Raw genomic sequence first — 25359 nt, forward strand, 5'->3', positions numbered from 1 at the left:
TCCCGCCTGGTTGTATTTGGTTGATCTGGTGACTCTATCGATGCATCTCCATCTGTAGCTTTCTGAGGCGTGACTGCAGTCTCATCGTCTGTGGCTGCCAATTCATGTGTTGCATCGAGCGAACTCTCTGTTGCCCTTCTTTGGACCACATCCGACAAAAATGAGAACTGTTGGGCAAACATATATGGGGTTTTTATTTCCGGCCTTGCCCAGATTTGCCTTTACTTTCGAAAAGGTGTTTGGAATATCTGTCCCTGACATTTTTCCATTTTTTTTGTTGCATAGGACCTAAAAAATTAACGAAATTTATGTTTTTTCAGGTACCTAGCAACTGGTTGTTCATTTGTGGATTTGCACTATGCATTTAGAATTGGAAAATCTACAGCAAGTTTGATTGTTCAAGAAGTTTGTAAAGCACTATAAGCGCATGTTAGGCAAATGGCTTTTCCAGTTTTAAATGCCGAAAAGTGGATGGAAATCGCTGGGGGGATTCAAGAAACATTCCAATTTTCCGAACTGCATAGGTGCGATTGATGGCAAACACATTAGACTGATACGGCCATCTAATAGTGGTTCTATGTTTTATAATTATAAAAATTATTTTTCGATGGTACTATTTGCAATGTGTGATAGTAATTATTTATTTACATACATTGATGTGGGCTCGTACGGAAAATCTAGTGACTCTGGAATTTTAAAAAATTCTACACTTTTTGAAAAAATGGTTAACGGAACACTACATATTCCTGCAGCGGCACCGATCGAAGGAGATGCTACTACAGATTATCCTTTTGTTATAGTAGGTGATGAAGCATTTCTTCTATTAGAAAATTTGCTGAGGCGTTATGGTGGATCAAACTTATAATAAAACAAAAAAATTTTTAATTATAGATTATCCAGAGCTCGACGGTACATTGAATGTGCTTTTGGTATATTAGCTAATAAATGGCGCATTTTTCATAGACCCATTAATGTACAGATCGATCTAGCTGAAGACATAATTAAAGCCTGTTGTGTTCTTCATAATTTTGTAAGAGTCAGAGATGGAAACCGTAGCGATAACATTGAAGCAGGAACAACGCATGACAATTTGACAGTTGATTCATTTAGCAGAGGGAATTCAAGGGCATTAAATGGCCGAGATAAATTTGCAAATTATTTTGTTAATATTTATCCACTAGAGTGGCAAAACGAATCAGTATAAACTATATGTATATTATATCATTATTATTAAAATAAACGTACCCACTTATAGCATAAAATATGTACATACTTATAATTTTTTTTTCCTCAACAGAAGCAGCTGCGCTTAGAAATTCTGTGGTAACTTCTTCCCATGCCTGTTTTTTTTTTGTTCTGTTTGAATAATTATCATCACGCATATCCCAAATCGCTGCCCTCAATTGAACCTCAGTAATTAATTTTTCTATGTTGAATTCCCTGGTTTCCATAATAAATGAACAATTTTCAACACTGCACAAAAAAAAAACGCACCAAAAAACCCTACGTGTGGTTTGCAACACAGAAGATAAGTAAATGATGTGCCGCGGTAGTGCCGCTAAAGCAATAAAAACCAAGCGGTCCATGCTAAAAAGCCGAAAGTTAGCCATATTTTAAGCTAACACGTACATCGTAATGTGGAGACTAAGTAACGCTTAGACCTTCCTGAGATCTTATATGTTCCTCTATTAAAAAAAGAGTTCGCTTTTCCAGTGAGAAAGACTTTCTAAATTTCTTCTTTAAATTCTTTCTCGTTCTTCAAAATATTTTCTTCCAACCCGACACAATTCTTAGCTTTTCCCCAAGCTCTCTTTTTATGCAAGGTTTTCAAAATTGTTTTCTGCAACCTGGACAATGGTCTGCGTCCTGGTCTCCAACGATAATCCGCTCTTAGTGTGGCAGATTTTTCTATCAATTTAGCTTCCAGGTTGGCGAAATTTTCTAGTAATTTGTTTTTCAAACCTTTTTGCATCTTTACAGAATTTTTCAGCAATTTAGCTTCCAAACTTGCAATATTTCACCGATATCGCACCAGTATTTCATCGTTGCACCAGCAAAAAAAGTTGTCCCGGTCATCGCCTTCCTTAAGTAATGCGTTACGAAGCCGCTCCCGCAAGTCCGCTTATTTTGGTTCGCTACGTGTTTCTTTTAGGGTCCCTATCCAGGACTAATTGAGCGCATCTTTCTATAGCGTGTATTTCTGCTTAAAAGACGCTAGTGTATTTATCCAGCCGCTTTGACTATTTATTGTCAGGCCCCAATACTCCACCTCATGTTCCTTTTTCGGTTTTAGAATCATTTGTATACCATTTGATAATATTAGACTTAAGTGACTGGGTGACTTCCATTTTTTCAGTGACTTTTGCTATCAATTTTCTCACAATAAAATTTCTCACAAAGTGATATTTCCTAGTTATATCATCCTTGGAAAGATCGAATAGGGGAAAAGATCTTATTTGAGATGTCCAGACTATTTTATTGATATTCTTGCTGATCCTTTCATCCCTGGCTAATCGAAGTATGGCCCTTTTAGCAGCGCCCTCTACTGCCAAATTAAGAGGTTTTTATTTATTTATTTATCAGCGGAATCCATTTACATTGTAATTATAGAAAATATATAATAAATTACATCTAAGCTTATGAAAAATATCACACTACATATCACTCTATATAAAAACTCCGTCTCATATCACTTAAAATCACAGTAAGCAATAAATGCATCCATTTTATTGGTTAAAAAAAATTGCCGAAGCAGTCAATAAAAAATCATGTTTCAAAATAATTAAAACAAATATCCAAACTAGTTTAAATCAATACAAATTCAAAATTACATAAACCATAAAAGTTGCAACACTACAAATCATTTAGACAAGCTGTAAGATGGATAACACAAAATGTTCTTTAAATCTCTTTTAGCTTGTAAGCTTAAAGTCAAAAGAAATGTATTTGATCAGCCAAACTATTACCCTTAGAAACCAAACGTAAAATGGGCTCATTGTCCGATTGAATGAAACAAAAAAACTTTCGCTTCGTCGATTTCCAGAGAGTATCTTTGGTGTAACCAGAGCCAACAATAGGGGCAGTCAATGAGAGCATTGAGAACCCGATGCAAGAAACACATATCAATTAGGGTTCCCCTTGCTTCCAAAGAATGTAAATTCAGACTAACCCATTTTTAGGTCAATGATTATAATCTCCAGTGCATGTTTCATCACTCACACTGTGAGTCTTCGTAGTATTTTTACATTGTTTGTTTTTCTTTTTTTTACAATTTTGTTTGAATCTATTTATGAATTGATTATGTAATTAGCCCATTCGTTTAGTTTGTCTATATGATTTTCTTTTTTTTTGTTTCCCCTCTTAATTTTAACGCTAGATCTCCGTATTTTACCTTTATTAGTTGTCTTGTTTCAAGTCTATTTGTTTCTGTACATTCCCGCGTTGCGTATTCACCGACCATCTAGTGTTAAGACCGTAATAAGGATTCATCGACGCTGATTGGTCAAGATTTGAGTATCGATTAGGTAGGTATAACAGCTGTTTGCTATTTTCATTCAAATTAATTTTTGAGTGAACATCTAATTTAAGTTTTTTATAGTTGAATTTTAAGTATTTTGGACTAATTTTCGTGGTAAATTTCAACTAAAAAAACAATAAAACTATAAATAAAACAATTTAGTGCCGTATAAAGTGTTTGTGCCCATTACATGATTAACTATTTGTATGTGTACCTGTGTTAATGTGACGAGAAGTGTTCTGTTAGGGTGAATCACATTTTGTTCATTTTGTTGTTGTCTTTTATTTTTTTCTTATTATAATCAATAAACATTCACAAATTGAATAGTCTGAGTTTTATTTTAGGGGTTGTACATTTAAATAATTATTTCTCTTAATCTTTATGATTTTGTGGGCATAAGATTGCATTACTTAATTTAATTTCAGCTATAACTAGATAAATTTAATCATTTATAAAAAAAAAATTGTAACACTAGGTACTACTTTTTTCTGCTCGTGATCCGTATTTTTGATGTAAAGATGTAGATATTGTGAAATTTTATAAAAAATATAATGTTTAATTGATTGTGGTTTTTTAAGAACTTATTATGAAGAATGAAATTTTGAGTTTGACAATGATCAAGAATGTTACGTTGTAAAGCGAGTGAAAGATCCTTCTGACAGTAAATAAATGATTTATTTTGTTAAACTTGTAAGAAACTGTATAAAAACAATAAATTAAATAAAGTTGTTATATTATCGAACTTCTTTATTTTATACATTGAAAATAAAATATAAAATAAGGTAGATAACTCTGGCACATTTCAAAGATACATAACAACACAGAACGTAACATTGGGTTTGATTAACAATCTTATTTTCATATTAGAAAAATTAGATAATGTCAATACATAAAAAGGTTAGCATCTACCAATCTATTGATTAGTTACCTACCATGAGATTTGGCACTGGGTGGGTTGGCCTTTTTTTAACTCTGTTAGGCTTAAATTTTGTTGGAGGGCGTCCAGCAGCTATTATTTTTGAGCCCTTGGTGACTCCATTTCTTCTTCGTGCAATAAAAGTTGGTTGAACGCGAATAGCTGCACCACCTGTGAAATTCCGAGACACCTGAGCTACCGCAGTAGCAACAAAACTGTTAAACTGTTCTTGGGTATGTATTTTTGCTATACAAAGGTTTAACTTCTTTTTTTTTTAAATTCAATGGCAAGTTCTGTAAAAATGGTCTGAACTTTACAACCTCACTACAAATTTGTTTATAATATTCAGATGAAACTTCACTCGGTTCTGCCATTTTTTTCCTCGCACTCAAAAATTTGACTTTGTTTTATATTTATTCGATTGCAGTTACTGGATGAGATGGAAGAGCCGTCGCTATTATCAGGGATGTCCTCGCTTAAACCTAAAAAGAATGAAAGTTCTGGACATTTTTGTCCCAATGCTAATTGTCCTAAATTGTATCTTTCACTAGCAGACACTAAAGGCAAATTCGGCAAACTACATTGGAAACAATTATACACAAAAGCCTGATGTTTACAAAAACGACCCTGTGCACCAAAATGACATTCGCAAGTGGTGCAGATCTAGCCAAATATTTATCACTGCGGCAAGTATTAACAGTATTCAACTTGATTTTAATATCCAATGCAGCGCTACATCCAGTATATCTCTCTGTTTTCTGGTGGATGGACTTATGTTTATAACTTTGATGACATAACCAAGCTTTGTAAAACATCATTCTAAAAGGATATTAGTAAGGTAAGGAATGCGTATAAAAAAATTCGTTAAAAAAATACAAAAAGCCAAATTAATTCGTATGCTGTCAAGCACCTACCCATAGACAAGGAATAATACGAGGGCGGGTCAATAAGTCTGTGACTTTTTGAATTTCCCGCTCTTTAATGAAAATGGCAACTCTGCTCCTGTCAACAGAGAACTGTCAGTTGACGCCTGTCAAAATTTGAACAAGCTGCGTCATTTAGTTTGTGTTTGACAGCTGTTGATAGCAGACTACCACTCGTTTTGAGAAGAAAATGGAAAAAAGTGAATTTCGTGTGCTCATTTTTTACGACAAAAAAAACCATCACTAAAACCAAGACTAAGCTTGATAAATATTATGGGGACTCTGCACCATCCATTTCTATGGTAAAGAAGTGGTTTACTGAATTTCGATGTGGCCGTACAAGCACGGAAGATGCCGAACGTTCTGGACGGCCAGTCGAGGTCTCTACATCCAAAACAATCGAAAAAATTCACGATATGGTTTTAGCCGATCGGAGATTGAAAGTGAGAGAGATTGTGGAAGCCATAGGCATCTAACATGGTTCAGTAGTTTCAATTTTGAATGATCATTTGGGTATGAGAAAGCTTTCCGCAAGATGGGTGCCGCGTTTGCTCACAATCGACCACAAACGCAACCGTGTGACAATTTCCCAGGAGTGTTTGGCGTTATTCAACCGCAATATGGACAAATTTTTGCATTGTTTCGTCACCGTGGACAAAATGTGGATCCACCATAACACGCCAGAGACTAAACAGGAGTCAAAACAGTGGATTTCTCGGGGTGAATCGGCGCCCAAGAAGGCAAAGGTGGGTTTTTCAGCCAATAAAGTCATGGCGACCGTTTTTTGGGATGCACGCGGTATAATCCACATTGACTATCTTCAAAAGAGGAAAACAATCAATGGAGAATCTTATACCAAGTTATTGGATAGATTCAATGAGGAACTGAAAGAAAAAAGACCACATTTGGCCAACAAAAAAGTTCTTTTCCACCAGGACAATGCAAGAGTCCACACATGTGCAGTTTCCATGGCAAAAATCCATGAATTAGGTTACGAATTATTTCCTTATCCGCTCTATTCTCCAGATTTAGCCCTCAGTCACTATTTCCTATTCCCAAACTAAAAGAAATGTCTCGGCGGAAAGAGATTTGACAACGACGAAATCATATCTCAAACAAATGCCTATTTTGATGACCGCGACAAATCATATTTTTTCGAAGGGATAAAAAAATTGGAGAAACGTTGGACTAAGTGTATAGAACTCAAAAGAGACTATGTTGAAAAATAAAATAACTTTTTATATAAAAACCTGTCTTTTATCCAAAAAGTCACGGACTTATTGACCCGCCCTCGTATAATACACCTACCTTTGTGGAGAAGGTATATTATGATGTACGATCCAATTTGTTTTGGTTATGTCGCTAAATACCGACAAAAATGCTTGAACCTCTTCTTCAGAATTAACGTTGGCCCGTAAAGTAGCACATACTTTTTCGGACTTCTCTAGCACAAAACAAAACGTTTCGTTTAGTTTCGTAATTACATTTGTTAAATCATACATTTTGAGATTTTAAAAACAACAACAACACCCTACAACGCCGAACAAACGAAAAACGAGACACGAACCACGAAACACGAGTTCGAGTTTTAAGTATCGACATACGTCTAATACGTCATTTCAAATTAAATTTGACCAATCAGCGTCGATGAATCCTCATTACGGTCTTAACACTAGATAGTCGGTGAATACGCTCCCGCGTTATGTATTTGTTTGTCTCCTGTCCTTGCCCGCATAATGCGTGTGCGGACGTCTGTGTCTTTTAGATTGAATCTTTGCAGATAATGTTCAAAGTTACCGTGTCCTGTCGCTAATTGAACCGCTTTGTGTGAGCTGGAGTAGTTCATCACCCACCTGCTCACACATTCTAAATGTTGTTCAATTTATGACAGAAACAGAGAGTATAAAAGTTCTTGATAAGAACAGCCAGACCGCCAAACATTAACATACAAAGGGAAGACGGGACTTACACCAAAACAGAAGAAGAAAAAAATTATTATTTATTAAAGAAATATTTACTCAAAGATGACATAGAAAATGATTCAGTTGAAATGAATCAGATAAGAAATAAAAACAGACAATATAAAGAAAGAAAAGAGCAGAAAATTGGCAAAAGGGAAATCGAAGTCATAATCAGTGAACTAAAAAATAATAAAGCAACAGCGGAAGATAAAATCCCTAACGAAGCTATAAAAGAAATATGAACAGAAATAACAGACAAGCTGGTAGAAATATATAACAAGTGCCTAGATATAGGCGTTTTTCCCCATTGCTGGAAAAAGGCAAACATATCGCACATGTAATCCAAAAGTGTCACTGTACGAAAAATGTAAATTTTTCAGAAGAGCAATTTAAAGTTCTCGGCAAAATGGAAAGACAAATAACGGTGATTAAATTGATAATAAATGAACGATTTTTTTATCACAGTGAACGATGTTTTGGCTTTAACCATTTTACTAAACAGAAATGGAAAATAAATTCTTTTATTTGTTTATTTTTTAATTTATAGTGTCACTTTTCCATTTATTATATGCAATATTTTTAGAATTTGTCAAAATTTCTTAAACTATAAAATTAAAAAAAAAAATAGAAATATGTAGAAAAGCATAATATTATTATATTAAATGAAACATAAAAGATATATTTTTACACACAACTGCTTGAACAAAAAATGATGTAGGTAGGTACTTCTAAAAAATATTTTTTATCTTAACTACTAACTTAACTTAAATCGACCATCTAAATAACCGCTTACGCACCGCGAACTTAACCATAGCTTAAAATTTGAACCATCACTGTTATTTTCCATTCAAATTCATACAAAATAGCTGTCGTTTACGTTTAAATTTTAAACTACGGTTAAATTTACACTGTTCCAATAAAAGTTTACATCACTGATACAGAAATGGCATTAAAGCCAAATTAATGGCTATAAAAACAACTGCAAAAACAAAAAATTAATTCCCAAAACAAAATATTCAAAAACCTGGTAAATAAACATAAACACAACTTTAAATATGGACAGCTTCCATTATGAAAAAATAAAATATTTTCGTTCGGTAAATTAAATATAGTGGGTAATTACCATTACAAAATATTATTATAAAAGGAGTGTACATAGCATTGAGGTATTAAGGAATTTTCAATAAGACTTTTGATGTCTTGTTTTTTTCGATCGGACAATTTTAATCTTTTTGTGTAAAGTTTATTTAATTGAAAAGTTTTGCGAATTTGACGTATTGAACGACGCGCCAAACAACTAATTTGCTTAAAAGTTCGGTCACTGTATGAAGTTTTGTAATATAATTTCAATTTGGGTTTGGCTAAACCGTCACTAAACAAAAAATGTCACTATTGCCCGCCACAAGCGTATTAATATTGCGTAAGCCATAATGACACTTGCGCCATCTAGAGGTCTCTAATGTAATTATTCAAGATATTTTGTATAGTGACACTTTTGGATTACATGTGCGATATGCTGGCTTCCAAAAAGCGATGGCGGAGCAAGAGCAATAAGCTTGTTACCCACACTAGGAAAAATACTGGATAATATAATAAACGAAAGACTGCAAATATAATTAGAAAAACATAACAAGTTAGATGAAAGACAATTCGGATTCCGGGAAGGACGAGGGACTATACACGCACTGTGTAAACTAACACAAAAACTAAATAGAAATTCAAGTAGGTATCACTTGGTTGCGGCCCTGGATCTGAGCAACGCTTTCAATAGCGCTTGGGAGCCTTTCCTGAGCTTGGAATTGGGAAGGGCTGAGATCTGCGGGTCACTAAGGAGAGTATGCAAAAGCTTTATAACGGACAGAAAGATAAAGACGAGACTAGTGACAAGACGGACAGAGAGAGGATGCCCGCAAGGATCTAGTCTGGGACCAACCCTGTGGCTACTAGTGCTGCAGTGTTGGTTCAGAGACTTAGATGAAGCAGGACAAGACTGGAACAGACAATACGAGCAACAGCATAAAATAGACGAAAACTGGGAAGACGAATTAGTACACGCAAAAGCATGCGCAGACGATCAACTATTACTTATTCCTGGTAAATCAGCAAAAGAGATAGAAAGAAAGTGGAATGTAATATAGAAAGCGTGCAACAAATTAGAAGCAACAATCGAAAGTAAAGTACATCTATAACCTGACACATTTTAACTGCTTATAAGTCGAGAACGGAAAATGACAACAATGTGCGGTTTTCACAGAACTTTTTGAACTTCAGAAAATTTTTTTTGACAGTGTTGCCAAGTTTCAAAATTTACCTGAAATAGGAGGAAAAAAATTGATGATTTTCAAAGGCCGATTTCTCAAAAATTTTGTCAAACACCCTGTCCTTTTTAATTTTATATGAAAGGCTGTTAAATCCCCTTTTCGAAAATGTATAAATTATCTTAAATTCATTATTTTTTTTTACAGAGCCAATTTTAGTAAATGACACCTTTTTGAACATTTTCCTACAATAATTACTTATTAAATAACATTCTCGGTATCAAGTGACAACAATAACAATTGTAGCTTGTCAAGGACGCTGTGAGGTGCACAATTTGTTTTGTGGGCTTCAACTACTGTCAAATCTTTTTAACGTCATTCGTTGGGCAGTCCCAATAATTTGATTTCTATATGTATTTTTGCATTTTTTAAATATTTTGAAAGGCTTAAATATGTTTACCACCTGGGAAAAGGCGCATTGCGTGTTATTATTTAGTGAATGCAAATCAGTTACGCAGACGAGAAGAAGATTTAGGCTGATTTTTGAAAGGGCTCCACCTTCACGCAATTCTATACTTCATTGGGTACGCCAATTTTCCGGAGGGAACAGTTAAAAGAAAAGTTAGAACAAACCTAAATGCACAAGATAATCTGTTGGATGATATATTGCTGGTAAAAGAAGTGTTGTCCTTAAACAATAACCAAATATCTATTAGGAATATAGCTCAAACGACAAATATGTCAAAAAGTAAGGTACATAAAATTCGAAAAATAATTAAGTTTAAACCCTACAAAATTCAAACTTTCCAAAAAAATAGAAAATTGCGCCCTTGAAAAAAGATATTTAATATGCGAAACAGTACTAGATCTTTTTAGAAATGAGCCAGATATCAATTTAATAACATCTGATGAGGCAACATTTCACATCAGTAGTCGAGTAAATAAGCATACCTGCCGAATTTGGGGAGATGAAAATCCTCGAGTGTATAACGAATTTGAAAGAGATTCTCCTAAGCTGAACGTTTGGTGTGCAGTATCGAAATCTAAAATTTATGGTCCATTTTTTTTTTCAAGAAGCAACAGTGAAACAATTATATTGATATGTTGGAAATATTTTTTTATCCTCAACTTCAGCAGGATGGAATTTTAGACACGGTCTACTTCCAGCAAGATGGGACACCACCACACTTCTCCAGGGTCGCAAGGGATTCCTTAGATATTACGTTTGGAAACAGATGGATAGGGCGAGCAAGTCCAATCGAGTGGGCACCTTATTCTCCCGATCTAACCATTCCAAATTTTTGTATATGGGGATATGTAAAAGACCGTTGCTACAATACAACCCCAAGAAATTTAGATGAACTGAGCAACAACATATTAAACGTTTTTAACCAAATTACACCGCGAATGCTACAAAATGTTTTCGGCAACCTATTTCTCCGTCTACATTTGTGTTTCGAACAAAATGGGGGTCATATTCAGCAGCTAATTTATTAGTTATAAATTAAAATTAATCTCTTCAATTGTTTGTTGTTAAAATTGTTGTAAATAGTTGTAATTTAATACATAAAGTCTAGAATAAAATCTATTTTATAGGCATGGCAATAGCGCAAATTATTTAATTATGATCATGCTAAAGCGATACATAGGGAATTACCGGAAAATGTTCATCAATCACTGAATATGTATTCTAGGACAATTTTCAAAAAGGTGTCATTTACTAAAATTGGCTCTGTAAAAAAAAATAATGAATTTATGATAATTTATACATTTTCGGAAAGGGGATTTAACAGGCTTTTATGTGAAATTAAAAAGTACAGGGTGTTACATTTAAAATTTTTGAGAAATCGGCCTTTGAAAATCATCAATTTTTTTCCTCCTATTTCAGGTAAGTTTTGAAACTTGGCAATACTGTCAAAAAAAAATTTAAAAATAATGATGAAGTTCTGTGAAAACCGCACATTGTTGTCATTTTTCGTTCTCGACTTATAAGCAGTTAAAATGTGTCAGTTTATAAATGGACACCCTGTATAACGACAGAAAAACTGAAATAATGTTCTTACCCAAAGAAGGAAACATAAGACCACCAGTAATAAAGATAGAAAGCGCAAATATAGAACAAAAATAAAGCTTAAAATACTTAGGGTTAACAATAGATAAAAAACAAAATTACATAGAACACATAAAAAAATATAAGGACAAAAACACAAAAAGTATCGATGAGAATAATGGGGCAAATCACGAGAAAGTAGTACGGGTATAAAAAAGAAATTATAAAAGAAATAATACATAAAGCAATACTACCAGCAATACTGTATGCATCGGAAATATGGGGAATAAAAGCAGAGAGAGTATTTGCAAGAAGACACTTAGAGGCTGCATTAAGACCACTACTAATAATCTGTACAGGTGCATACAGAACAACATCGAACGCCGCTCTATAAGTATTAGCTGGAGTAGCACCAGCATGGATAGAGGCAAAGATAAGGTTCAATTCGTATGAAACAGGCAAAGAGGATATAGAAAAATCTAAGATTAGAACAATAGGCAAACCACACCCAAGTTACCTAGACAAAATAAACTACATAAATCAAAATACAGCGGTCCACATGTCTGTAGATGGCAGTCAAGGGGAAAACGAAAACGGAATCGGTATATTAATACTAGACAACGAACAAACAGCAATAGGAGAAACAATAACAAAAGGCTTTAACTCAATACAAATAGAAAACGACAGACAATGAGAAATCACGAATTTGTGGTTGACCTGGAGACTCCCAAAACATTTCTCTATCAGAATGCTTTTATCTAGAGGACAGAGGCACTCTGGAACAACGCACTTCCCGCAGACGTGTTCCCCGAGGGCTATAACCTTCAGCAATTTAAGACGAATATCCACCGAGACACACTTCCGCGCACTTGCCGACAGGTTTCCTCGCAAGTGTGTCCAACTATTAAAAAAAAAAAGCTATTTCTTGCACTTTTTCGTCGGTTTTCGCACTGGAGCATTAGAGTTGAGTTTACGCGCTCTATAAATATATCAATTTTATCTTTAATGGCATTAATCTCGAACAATTGTGAACCTGCCCCGTTCGAAAAGTACATTTTATTTTACTTTTCTCTTTCCAGAAAATTTATTAGCAAACGTAATTAGTTTTTAATTTCGTAAATTTACTGCAGTGCTGTCTTGACCTATAAATGTTACTCCTGAAATTATTCTTTTGCAGAAAACAGAAACTTGTAGCGCGGCGGAGCGCGAGCATCCGGAAAAAAGTCGAACAAATATCTTTATTAATTTTTTCCTGATTCGATGCAAAAATAATTAGTTGTTAAAAATAAAAAATAAACTTAATGGTTGATGTCTTTGACAGTATTTGCCTCGATGTTTCCAAAAAGCATAGATTGGTCCTAAAAAAGTAGAAAAAAATGTTCTTTACGTTTATCATATTTTTTGTTATTAAGATCAAATAAATTCATTAAAAGGTGGGCGTTTTCAGAACGTGATTTAAAACTACTCACATACTCGTAGAAAGATTCTTACATAATTTTTTGATTTTTTTGTGACCCAAAATCTTTTATGCTTCTTGCTAATCGAGTGGATCTGGAGTCAAATAAAACTCAGGTTTTTAAGATGCAATTTTTTCTGCGACAAAAACAACATTAAAAAGCCAAATAAAATAAAAAAAATGAAATCTCTGTGGTTGTAAAAAGTTTAAGAAATAAATTTTCAAAGGACTTTAAAAGGCCCCAGCAAAAATTTTAGAACAGTGTTGTAATTTAATTTCACCATACCTGGCGTTATTAATGAACAATTCCGTGGCAGAGGGAGTATTTCCCACACAGTTGAAGTGTTAGAAAGTTATTCCGGTGTTTAAAAAAGGTGATCCTAATAGAATTGAGAACTACAGGTCCATTTGCGTTTTAAGTAGCTTCTTCAAAATATTTGAAAAGCCTATGTATGATCGATTAGTACGGTTTCTTGATAGATATAATATTCTACATTCTTCGCAACATGGTTTTGGAAAAAATATGTCTAATTGATTATAATAATATTAGAATGTATAAGTTTTTTGTGTACCTGTTTATTATGTTTATTTTCTTTCTTTGGTATTTACTGCCTTAATTTTGATTTTTTGTTTTTTTCTTTCATTGTATCTAAAACGCAATAAACATTCTATTTCCAGCTCTATAGATTTATTAATATGCCTTTTTAATATATCTTTCTCTAGGAGTAAGTCACCCCCTATAGACAACAGTATCGCCATTGTTTTTGAAAGTGAAATAATCATATTTGGTATAAACGTCCTGAAAGGATGACAAAAAAGACATATTATTATCTAAAAAAATTTGACTTACATGCTACAGGACGTTCAAATTAAATTTGTAAGTTTCGACTAATTTAATTTTAAAAAAACGCCCCGTGTCTTTTCTGTCGTCCCTTCAGGACGTTTGTACGAAATAATTAGTATCCCACCTTCAAAAACAATGCCGGTACTGTTAGTTTTTTATAAGAGTAAAAACTATTATTTTTTAAATAAAAATATTGGAAAAACTACTAGGTTTCGGTAAGTATATGACATTATTAACAAAAAAGTTAAAGAATTGCATGTAGAATCTAAAAATAAAATATAAAGTAGGGTTTTTCATTAAAAACTTATGTTATATTCGCCACATTTTTTTTGCACCACCCTGTATATTAAAAAATAATTTTAAACGATGTACCTTGATATCCCTAAAACTATTTTATTTAATATTTTTTCGTAACTTTCTAAGCATAATATCAGGTATCTATGTAAGTAGTTGAACCTAAAGTTCAACAACTATTCTACTTGTAGATTATTTCAACATAAAATATAATACCATAATATATGTTATTATATTTTATATATTATGTAATCAACATTGCGTGTTTTCTCATTTAAGTAATTTTTTTAGAGTAAATAATACTGCGTTGAATTGCACATCGGCTGTCCCATTGCAAAACACAGTAACTGACATTTTAGCCAAAATCACCCTTTTCAGTGACTTGAAGTTGCTGGGTTTTGCTGTATCTTTTGGTATTTTTAAAACTAAAATCGGATAATAAATAAGGAAGATCTGGCATGCCCAAAACACAGTAACTGACAGTCGGTGAAATTTTGTCTCATAACAAAAAGCAGTAACTAACAAAACTCATTTCAAAACCATGTAACTACCAAGTAGTTACTGTGTTTTGATTTGAAAAATTGGTTATAATTTTCTCAGAACATGTTACCCCCACCATAAACTTTACCATGTAACTGTAACTATTATGATATATAACATGTAACTATTGAAATAGGTTTTCTTGAATTAATTCAGTATGTCTGGGTTAATATTAAAAAAAAGATTGAATGTAGTGGCTTTTCTGTTTGACCTATCTCGAGCTTTTGAAAGGATTATTGCGATTTTTATTAAGCATAAATTAGAGAGATTAGGAGTGCGAGGTAGAGTATTGAATTGGGTTATATCATATATGACCGAGAGATCTTTAATTACAAAAGTGGGTGATGATTCCTCAAGTCAGTATAACTGCAAACTTGAAACTCCATAGGTGGCACTTTGAGGCCGTTGCTTTTCCTACTATATGTTAACGATCTCTCAGAATTCATTGGCTATGTTAAATTTTTCACGTACGCAGACGATACTACTATTGTAGTTACAGGAGAAAGTATGGAGGAAATCGAATTTAAAGCTTGCTCTATTATAAAAATGTTTAAAATCACCTTATAATAAATTTGGAAAAGACTAAATGCATAAGTTTCTCAAAGAATGTGTTGGAGGCGACTGTATTTTTCATTGTTTACCCTTAAAAGGTATCTAGGAATGAAGGGTCTACTGAGTATATACTATGGTATAGTGTATCCTCTCTTGACATGTTGCTGTTTGGGGTAATAGATCAGAGGCACAAAGGGTATTTGTTTTCAGAAAAGATTTATGAGACTGATTTTTGGTTTGAAATATAATGAGAGCTACCGTGCAACATTTAAAAAATTAATTTCTTCAAAGTTAGTGATTTTAGTAAATTTAATTTTAAATTTCTTCATGACAACGCTCACTCGTATAGAGCCAGGGCATTACTCCTGCTTTCTCCAGATTTAAACTACATCGAGCATGGTTGGGACATGCTTGGAAATGCACTAATTATCCACCTACCTCCAATTCAGGACGTAAGATCACTGAGGCCATTTTTTCTACATTTATGTATCAAAATAACTTGGATTATTTATTTTTAAGTACGCCTCGCCGAGTTTATGCAGTTATAGCAAATAGTGGTGGAATTACTGCTATTAATATGTTTTTCTTTTTTATAATTATCTGTTTTGTTGCCTGTAAATCATAAAATATATTTTCTGAGTAAAAACAAAGTTACGTTATTTCCTAAATAACATGAAGGTAATTGTACGTTATATTTTTTTTTCAAAAAATATTTTTTATCAAAGAATTTACAATATCCTTAACTTTTTTCGATTAGCTTATTATCTATAAGCTGTTTTCATAATTGTTGACTATGAAATTGTCAATAATTTGAAATTCTAAAGTAATTTAATATTATTCAAAAAATAAGCTATAGCTCCGAACAAAAAATTCGGATTTTTTCTAGAAAATCTATATCCATTTTACAGCATCCTCTAACTTAGTTCGCATAGGTTGTATAGCTTTGCTCCCAAAAGATAAAGTATAGAGAATTTAATTATCATAATTTTTTAATCTTAATTTTATAATGTTAAATGTAAGGATGCTCTTTATTTGCCAAAATTTAACTTTGTTTATTTCAAAAAGATCCCCTTTTATGAAGGAATTAGCTTATTTAATGAACTCCCTGCTTCGTTAAAACAAATAGACTTCAACATATTCAAAAATAGACTAAAACGGCTTATTATAAGTTCTGTTGTCTATGATATCAACGAATTTAGCAACATGCTAAAAATCACTCCTGCCTAGTCAGTGTCCGGACTTTGTACTGTTTGTTGGTACTTTCGTAGGTATTATAGTTTCTAAGTTTTAGATGTGTCTAATTAGGTTTTTTTTTAATAATAGTTCTCCTATTTTAAATAATTTAATTAGGATTATCAGTTTCTTTCTCCTGATTTGTCTTTATATGTATGTCTTTATTTTCCTGGGGAAAATTATATGTTTTGTTGCTACTGTCTTCATTATTATTATTATCTTATTTCCAGGTAATTTTTTATGTTAAGTTTTTTGGGAGCGATAGAGGAGAGCGAGGGGTATGAGACACCATATTTGGGGACGGCTGGAGAGGTAAAAGAGTTCATTAAGGGTGAGGAAGTAGTTAAAAATAATTCACTTAAATGTCAGAAGCTTGAGAAAGAATTTTGATGAACTGGCGTTATTAATTGAGTCAATTGAGCCTGAAAATGTCGACATTTTAGTTTTATCGGAGACCTTTTGTTTGTTGTGCTACCCAATTTTAATTTAATCTATAATAATTCCCAGTTTAATAAGAATGATGGCCTAGTTGTATATATTAAAAATAATATAAAATATTTAACAAACATAATATCTTTTTCTGAAACAAGATGTATACAAGTAGGCATGAAAATAGATAGTGTTGATATTTGCATGACTTGTTGCTATAGACCTCCCTCAACTAAATTAGATGTTTTTTTAAATGACTTAAAGCAATATCTTGGGACTTTAGGTAATCATCACTTAGAGATATTTATTGGCGATATAAACATTAATATTTTAGACCGAGTCTCTTTAAAAACCACGGAATATATAAATTTAATTATATATTCCGTGTTCCGTATCCAATATTCCATATTGGAACACGTGGCTAAATGTGCCAAGCACAAGGCCAAAAAACGAAGGAAAAAAAAATTTAAAGAACGAAAATGGTATTTTTTCTTGTGTAAACAAGGCTACTCGCGTGACTGCAGTGTCATCAAGTCACATATTTTTGCGTTACGACAAACAATTAATATCTAAATCAACTCCATTTATATTTCAAACCGATATTACTGATCATTACTTGATAGGTTTAACTTCTAATATAAAATTAGGTAAGACAGTAAATAAATCAGCACAACAAAATATTAAAAAAATAAACTATGAAAAACTAAAATTGCAACTGTCTCAAGAGAAGTGGGCAGACTGTATCACCTTGGACAATGCACAGCAGGCCTATGAAAAATGTATGTTTACTCTGAAAAACCATATAAAAAAATGCACAACCACTGTCACTGTCAAAAAAAAATTTTAAAGGCTCTAACCTTGGATTTCTTCGGGATTAATTAACTCTATCAAACATCGAGATGCTTTAAAACAACAATTGTTAAAAAATTTTACCATCGAGAGAGAGGAACAGTATAAAAAATACAGAAACTTTTTACATAAATTAATTCAAAAAACTAAATTTCAGTATTATAAATTTCAAATACAGGATGCAGGCAAAAATTACAAAAAAGTGTGAAAAATTATTAGCGAAACAACAAATAAAAATAATGAAAAAGGGGTGATAACAATTGAAGATGAAACCGGCAATATTGTAAAAAATAAAGAACAAACCTCTAATCTTTTTAATAACTTCTTTTCAAAAATTGGAGAAACAATGTCAAATAACATTATTTCAAAAAATCAACTTAATAACGACAATAAAAATAATATAGAAAAAACTCTCTTTTTAGGACCAGTAAATAAAAAAGAACTTATAATGCACATTAACTCCTTAAAAACCGATTCATCTCCTGGCGAGGATGGTATAACTGTTAGATTAATTAAAACAATTCATGTATATATTTTAGATCCTTTAGCACATATAATTAACTTAACCTTTAAGACATCTAAGATCCCTATAGAGTGGAAAAATGCTATAGTAATTCCAATTTTTAAAAACGGCGATCCATATCAAATGACAAACTACAGGCCCATATCTTTACTAAGTAACTTTTCAAAAATATGGAAAACATGTGTCAAGACTCGCCTAATTTCATTTTTTGAATCACAAAATATAATTTTTAATGCACAATTTGGTTTTAGATCTAATAAAAGCACCGATGATGCAATATTTTTTTGGTTTAAGAAAATTATGTCAGATATGCAAGAAAATAAGAAATGTCTTACAGTATATATGGACTTTGCAAAGGCTTTCGATACAGTCTCCCACACCTTGCTGTTAAATAAATTAGAAAATGTTGGAGTAAGGGGTCAAGCTCTGAAGCTTTTTAGATTCTACTTGGAAAATCGAGTGCAAAGAGTGCGATGTAATGATATCCTAAGTAGTGATATGGTTGTAAATACTGGAGTTCTTCAAGGGACAGTCCTAGGTCCAATTTTATTCTTGATCTATATTAATGATTTGGGAAAATTACTACAAGACAGTTCGGTTTTTGTTACGCCGATGATACTGCAGTCACATTTACAGACAACAGCTGGGATGGTGTATACTCGAAAGCAGAGCAAGGCCTTTATGTAATTCAAAACTCGATAAATGAAAACAAAATCACCTTAAATATAACAAAGACCAAATTTATAGCTTTCTCTTTGACAACTAGTGATCAACCTAAAAAAAGTAATATTAAAATTCACAACCCAACTTGTAATTTATTAAATAATAACTGTCCTTGTCCTTGCATACAAAAAATTAGTAAAATTAAATACCTAGGTTTATACATTGACCAGCATCTACGCTGGAATGAACATGCTTTTGAAACGTCCAAAAAACTTAGAAAACTTTATTATAAATTTTATCAGCTTCGTAATATTTTAGATAAAAAAACATTAAAAATAGTATATACTTCACTAGTAGAATCAATTTTAAGATATTGCTTAGTAATTTGGGGTGGTCTGAATGATAATGCCATGCAAATGTTAAAAGTATGCCAAAATAAAATACTTAAGATTATCCTAAGCAAAAGTAATCAACATCCTACAATTAACCTTTATTCGGAACTAAATGTACTAAATTTAAGAGGATTGTTTGTGAGTGCATGTCTTTGTTACTACAGAAAGGTTAAAGATATTTTTAGGGAACTAGACCATCAGTATTATACTCGTTCTAAAACAAACAAGGATCTGCAATCGCACTTTTTCAGCAAATCACACTTGCAAAGAAATATGCTGTTTCTACTTCCCAAATTTCTTAAGCTTCTGCCCAAAGGGCTAAGGTCTAAAGTCGAAGTAAATAAGCATAGAAAAGGTTTAAATTTTGAGATAAAAAACTTCATCATTTACCATTACGAACACTTTAAAAGATTAATGTAAAAAAAAGAACGAAACGTAGTAGATAAATGTGTATTACACTATAAAAATAATATTGGAAGAACGGAAAGACTCTTCTTCCAATGCTTCTGTTGTTTCTGCTGCTTCATTCCGAGTTGTTTTGTCTCGCTGTCTCCTCTCTTGCGCTTCTCTTTATAGGAATTATTTCTTTTGTATATAGATGGAATTAACTATTTAGGGCTATTTTATTATTTTATATTTTATTATAATTTTGTAAATTTGAATTAATATATTGTAATTGTAATGTAGTCTTTTATATGTAGTATCAAATGACCAAATAAATCAGTAATCAGTAATCAGTCACTTTAATACTGCTGACGTTTGGCCTATGTTAGGTCATCATCGGGGCACTACAATGGATGCAAATATTGCTTATAACTTTAAAATATTATAAAATAAAACTTAATAAAACGGATCTAACTTAGATATTAAACAGAGTTAAAAAAATTAATATTTAAAAAAATATACCAAAAAAGGAAAAGGAAAGTTTCAAACAAATTTATAATGAAAATTAAGAATTTAAATGACATATGTATAAAGGGTGTCCCACTATCAACGTCACAGGCTGTGCCTATTTTATTTTTAAATATATTTTTTTTTAAGAAAATGTATTATTTATAGTTATAGAACCCCTACCCAAAATTATTTACACCGGCATTATTTTTTCTATTATTTGGAATGCTTGTAGAATTATTAATTTAATTTCATAAAAAAAATCATGTGTTAACATCAAGGTAAAAAAATTTTTAAATTAAAAATTAAAATTTTTTTGTTGCAAAAATTAGAATAGCAATTTTTTTTTTAATTCAATTTATTTACTATACAATATTTAAACATTATAATAATCTGTTTAAAAAAAAACCTATTATTTCACGCAAGCTTCATATCGCTGAAAGATTTCTCTTGTGCAAACTGCAGTAATTATGGGAGCAGTAATTGTTTCACAGGCTTCACCAATTCGGTTCTTAATCTCTTCAAGATTATTGGATAATCGTTGATTAATAATATATAATATCTTTTAAATAACCTCAGATAAAAAAATCGAAATCATATCTGTAGAGCGGGCTGGTCACCTAATAGGACCCCTATTTCCAATCCATAATATCTTCATTGCTAGTAAAGTTATTTAAAAAAAATCTTATTCCATTAAAGGCATTTTATAATTTAAAATAGCATATAACTGGTATGTAATATACCTATAAGTCTTTAAATAGTATAAAATATACCATAATTAAACGTGTAATTTTTATGAAATAATAATTGTATATTATGTAATAAACCTTCTTATTAACCGTGAATAAAACATGAATATAATATTAAATTCCTCAAAGTACATCATTCGGACATTTAATCCAATATTTATAGATGAAGTTCAAACAAAAATATACATCTGGTGTGAACCAAAAATAAGGGCTTGGGTATAAATCTAGATAATGCCCTTGAGGTGACTAATGATCGGCTATTCCGAGCAAAACATTTGTTCGCCAATCTCAGTCTCAATGAAACAAAAGCCACAAATCTCATATTCTCATAAAGTCCAATTAATTATGAAGAAAATGGAAAATATGCAAAATTTTTGGGCATATATTTAGACCCCAAGTTGCAATGGTTTCCACATGTAAACCCAAAAAAATGTCAAAAAATATGTATGTTCTCAGATGCCTTAAAATACAATTATTGACATTGCCATTAAAAAAAAAAATGACTAGATTTTTGATTATTTTTTTGTATAGATGCCTTTTGTATACACATGAAAACCGAAACTTATTTCTGTTTAATAATAGTAGTATGCAACTCAAGATAACCTTAAGTAATAAGATAATAATAAGAGTACCTTTAATAATAAGAGTATTGTAACTCAAAATAACCTTAAATATAAAGTGGATTTCTTTCGGCTAAAGTCTAGTAAATTAATTTTACAACAAATTACTAATAGCAATAAGAGACTCGCCTTAAAAAAAATTAAAATCAAAGTTAACAATGTTCATCTGTGGCTCTTGATCCTGTTCATTTATTTATAATTATATATGCATATCGTAGAAGTGATATGTTAGTGATGTGAAGTACAAAAAAAAAGTTATTGTCTATTATGTATGATTTATGTTATGTTTGTTCAAAGTATAATCACATATACAGTACTGTGCATAAATATAGCAAGAAGCGATGTTTTCAAAAATATTATTTGCTCCTTTATTTATTCCATATTATTTCTTTACTTTTAAGTACACGCCTCTGTATTATTTATAAATATACCGAGATATCATAAGAATGCCAATGCGGAGTAAGGAACTTCATGTTTGTTTATTTAGACAATGTGCATAAATATAGCAACATTCTTGTTTCGCATTTATTTTATCAGTTAAATATCGATTTACCTGCTGTAAAACTGTTATTTTTGAATCTCAGAATTAACTTAAAATGGACCGCTCAAAAACCGTCTCTGGTGATGTAAGAAAAATTATTGTGGAGCATTACGAAAATGGTGTTGCCAGAGTGACATTGCAAGAAGCTTACGGTTCACAGGTCAATCGTATCCAGAGTTTTCAAAAAATTTCGCCTAACTGGAACAGCTACACCGGCGCCCATTCCTGGTAGACCCAGAAAAACAAATTTGAGGATGGATAGGCAGCTGCTATGAATTTCCAAAGAAAATCCTTTTTTGTCTTCTTCCCAAATTTTGGCAAAATTAAAAGAGGGTGGAGGAGTAAACCTCAGTTCCAGTACCGTTAGAAGAAGATTACTTGATGCCAGCTTACCTGCTCGTCGCCCCGCCAAAAAACCGTTACTCTCAAAGAAGAACGTCAAGGCTCGTTTTCACTTTTTTTATTTAGTGATAAATCTAAATATAATTTATTCAGGACTGATGGAGTGATGTACGTCAGACGCCCCAGTGAACAAAGATTAAACAAAAAGTACATTTGCCCCACAGTTAAACATGGAGGGGAAAATATTCTTGTATGGGGATGTTTCTCGGCTCGTGGCATGGGACCCATAGTAAGAATAGTGGGCAAAATGGATCGTTTCATGTACAAAGACATTCTGCAAACACATTTAGTGCCATATATGGATGAAGTCATGTCAGTAACATCCATATTTCAGCATGACAACGATCCAAAAGATGCTTGTCAATTTGTTAAGAGGTGGCTATCCGATGAAAAAATAAATGTAATGGTCTAGCCATCTCAATCGCCAGACCTAAACCCTATTGAGAATTTATGGCATTACATTGACACCAAAATCAGGCACCTAATATACTCTAATACAAATATTCTCTTTGAAATAGTGGAAAAGGCTTGGAAAGAAGTGAACAATGACTATATTATGAAATTAATTGAGTCCATGCCAAGACGATGTGCAGATGTTATAAAGGAGAAGGGGTATTACACGAAATATTGAATTGATTTTAATTTAGTTAGTATATATTTTTTTTTAAATCAAAACTGTTTTTTGTTGCTATATTTTTAAATAATAAATTTGCATAAAATAATTTGGTGATTTAATTATTATGATACAAAAAATATGTTAATATGAAAATATAAACAGGCTCTAACTATTCTCGTAAATAATATATAAACGTTACTTATAAAATAGATACTAAAAGATATATAACAGGAAAGTTCAGTGTTGCTATCTTTTTGCACAATACTGTATACCAATCTACATATATTGTTCTGTTGCCATTAGTATACATGCAATCGACAAAAAGGCTTCTTCACAGTAAACAGCCTTGAAAAAGACGTAAATAAACGTCGAAGCGTTGGCACTTTTTCAAAAAAGGAAGTTTTTGACTTCTTGGTCCTAAACCTGCGAAGTCCATCTACGGTATTATTTACCTTAATTTATTCTACGTTAATTTTTAAAGTCGTGTAAAGTGTGTATATTTAGTAATAAAAATTTTAAAAAAGAACTGTATGAATTTTTAAAACTTAAAACATTTAAGATAAATTAAATAATTAAACTATTAATTAGCGTAGATTTTTTTATTTCCCAAAAGTCAATAATTAAACTCGTATCATAAAGCCTGCAATAATATCTTTGGTCAAAAATGGCCTCTGTCCTTTTTTTATCATTAAAATATATTTTAACGTATTTGTTGTCATTTAGTAATGTTTTAATTTTTTAATACAAAAATGTATAAAAAAAGTTAATAATTTGTTTTTTAAATTAATATGAATTAACTAACCTACTTCCTATAGCATGGTATCCGATCACTATTTTTCACTCTTCACGAACCACACAGAAACTATATTAAATTTTCGCAGAATAATATGTACCGTTTAAGTAAAGTGTGTTAAATCAATGCTAGATGTGGTCATATGCACGCAGGTCAAGCTAAGAATATTGAACGCGGAAGAACGAGCCGCATTCTCCAAAAGAAAGGGGGCAAAGAAGAAGATGGTTGCTATAAGAGAGAAGATGATTTATTTGGTTTATGATTATGATCGGACATTTTAGGCCAATTTTAGTATGATCGTTAAAAAATATAATGTTTATGTTTTTTTTTCAAAAAAATTTGTAGGGTATTTTCAAATTTGCATCACTTACTATAATTACTATTATAGTTTTTTTTTTAATTTCTAAAATTTCGATTTTTTATTTAAAAACCATAAAGATAAAGATAAAAAAATCTTTCCATACCTCCCTAGATACATGGATTTTAGAAACATTATATTAAAACACAACTTCAAAAAAATGAATAATAAACCTTTGAACATGGAAATGCAAAATTCAGGTATTTTTCCTACAATTTCTTAAACCACCAATAAGTTTAGTATCATTTGGCAACAACGCACGACTGGGCTAGCCTGAATAAAAAAACGCACGATGCTTGTTCGATCCAATCTGCGCAAACGGTACTGGTCAACAGCAATTCAATATTATGTAAAATTCAAATGTTGAATTTTAAATGTTTATATTTATATAGTAATTGGTTGGGAGTTCACTTAGATGTACTTTATTGCGAAGGTGTTCCAATTTTGTGCGCGTTGTTCTTTATACTATTAAGTTTCTTATGCTTATTTTTAAAACATGGGAAAAAGAAAAGACGGAAAGTCAAAAGTTTATTATTGTAAAGGAAAAAGTCGGAAGCCAAAGAACGATCAGTTTAGGCCTAGAATAGCTACAAATATAAGGTTTATTCTCACTGCAAATTTTTAACAAGTTTGAAACTGTTTCCAAACCATTCTTAATACGCATGCATAAAAAAAACTTCTGATCGATTTGAAACCGTCTGTGCGAACATCAAATAAGAATTCAATCAATCAATCAATCAATGCTTTATTATCATAAAATTTAAAATTTTGTCGACAAAGCTATTATTTAAATAAATCATATAAACAAAATATACATAAAGACAAAACAAAAAATTACAAATATATAAAAATAAAAAATACAACAAAACATACAAAAAACTTAACAATTTTATAAATTGTTTAGGTCACATTTCCTTAAAATCTATAAAATATATATACATTCACTTGTATACAAAGTCGGCAAAAGGCAGTTGTTTACAAAAACATTA

The 25359-nt window shown here is 31.7% G+C and overlaps 1 protein-coding gene across 2 annotated transcripts in view; it reads right to left on the bottom strand.

Moving 5' to 3' along the window:
- LOC126736545 (uncharacterized) overlaps nt 1-24165 on the bottom strand; it is a 78520-nt gene extending 54355 nt beyond the window's left edge. Inside the window, exon 1 of one of the 2 annotated variants that reach the window (XM_050440949.1) lies at nt 24022-24165. The gene's annotated coding sequence lies outside the window, so the exon portion shown is untranslated. The remainder of the gene's footprint in view (nt 1-24021) is intronic. The other variant, XM_050440948.1, reaches the window with a different exon arrangement.
- Nucleotides 24166-25359: the final 1194 nt, after the last annotated feature.

Source organism: Anthonomus grandis, chromosome 5 (assembly GCF_022605725.1).
Source record: "Anthonomus grandis grandis chromosome 5, icAntGran1.3, whole genome shotgun sequence".
In the NCBI taxonomy this organism is placed as follows: Eukaryota; Metazoa; Arthropoda; class Insecta; order Coleoptera; family Curculionidae; genus Anthonomus; species Anthonomus grandis.